The sequence below is a fragment of the Myotis brandtii genome, unplaced genomic scaffold, assembly GCF_000412655.1.
Source record: "Myotis brandtii unplaced genomic scaffold, ASM41265v1 scaffold521, whole genome shotgun sequence".
Taxonomy (NCBI): Eukaryota; Metazoa; Chordata; class Mammalia; order Chiroptera; family Vespertilionidae; genus Myotis; species Myotis brandtii.
This window is the reverse complement of record NW_005369870.1, coordinates 1,392,585-1,394,213: the sequence shown is the minus strand read 5'-3', so window position 1 is coordinate 1,394,213 and position 1,629 is coordinate 1,392,585. Positions and strand designations below refer to the sequence as shown.

Here is a 1,629-nt window from a genome sequence, read left to right as displayed (position 1 = left end):
TAAGGCATTGGTAGTGTCTAAACATGGATAAGCAGGACAACAGGATGATTAACGTCCTGGGCAGAAAGGAGGGGACAGCACGAGATTTCATCAAACTACTCAGAACTTAAACCATACGGTTTTAATTTAAATTTAAGTTGTACAATTTTAAACGTATGGCTTATTTCTGGAATTTGTTATTTAATGTTTTTGGACCATGGTTGACCACAGGTAACTGAAACTGCAGAAAGTGAAACTGCAGTTAAGGTGGTACTAAGGTAAGGTGTATACAAAGTCCTAAAGTACTAATAGTGTTTATTGAAGAAGTCATTGAAAATCCCATAACAGCCCAGCCAGTGTGGGTCAGTGGTTGAGCATCAACCCGTGAACCAGGGGTCACAGGTTGATTCCAAGGTCCAGGCATATGCCTGGGTTGCAAACTCGATTCCCAGTAGGGAGAGTACAGGGGCAGCTGATCAATGATTCCTTCTCATCACTGACGTTTCTATCTCTCTCTTCCTTCTCCTTTCCTCTTTCTGAAATCAATAAATACATATAAAAATGTTTTAAAAGAAAAATCCCATAAAATTAAACCCTGGACAAGAAGCTGCTGAAAAAAAGTAAAAAGTTGGATTCAAGCCAATGTCTGACAATTTAACAATCCATACAATCACATGTATTTTTCCATTACTTTTCCTCTAATTCAATCAACTACATATTCATTTTTGCCTTTACTAACTATAATTTGGCCATAATTGTTATTAATCCTTTATAGATTTTAATGCTTTCACCACTAGATCCATCTAAACACGGAGTGGTTATCAGCTACTTCCTCATGCAGATTAAGGGATCATTTGTTTTCTCCCTCAAATTTCCACTCAACATACTGAACTCATACACCATACAAAGCATTATGATAAACACTTTTATCATACAGCATAATACAGATACCAAAGAGTGAATCTAGTTAATTGAAGATGATTGAAGATTTCTTCAAAATATATAATAAAACAGTAGCTTAAATTTAGTAATGTATGGAAGTACAAAAAAATTCAATAATTTCTATGTTAAGGATAGTTCAATTATGGTTGGGAGATCTAGAAAGCTTCTTGGATCTTATATACAAGGAGAGAAAGGGAGAGGAGAAAAAGGAGGGAGAGGATAGAGGAGAGGAGAGGAGAGGAGAGGAGAGGAGGAATGGATTTAAATTCTAGGTCTGGGAAACTCAAAATGACATTGTATAGAGGGAAGAATGTGAAATGTCATTTGTGGAAGACTGAGTAGCTCTATATGCCTTAAAGGTAGAATATGAAAACTGAAAAAGTAGGCAATACAGTTAAATAACTGAGTGGGGACTGATCATGTCTTAGTTAATATTAAACAAACTATTCAAAAATTAATTAAGCCACAGAAGAGAGGCCAATTATAACAAAAAGAAATGTCTGGTTTTGTTATCAGATAATCTTAGAGTCACATAATGAATCAGATTCCAACTAATTGCATGATGTGGTACAAGTTACTTAATCTATCTGTACCCCAGTTATCTCATTTGTAAAATGAATACCATACCTAATTTTCAGGGTTGTCTAAAGTTTACAAGTAATATATATATAAAATATTTTTCATTATGTTTGAAATATCTACACATAT

The 1,629-nt window shown here is 34.4% G+C and overlaps 1 long non-coding RNA gene across 1 annotated transcript in view; it reads left to right on the top strand.

Moving 5' to 3' along the window:
• The first annotated feature begins 332 nt into the window (after nt 1-332).
• The window catches only part of LOC106728028, a 7,088-nt gene continuing 5,791 nt past the window's right edge, over nt 333-1,629 (top strand). The window contains exon 1 of the long non-coding RNA XR_001364257.1: nt 333-393. This is a non-coding gene — a long non-coding RNA (uncharacterized LOC106728028). The remainder of the gene's footprint in view (nt 394-1,629) is intronic.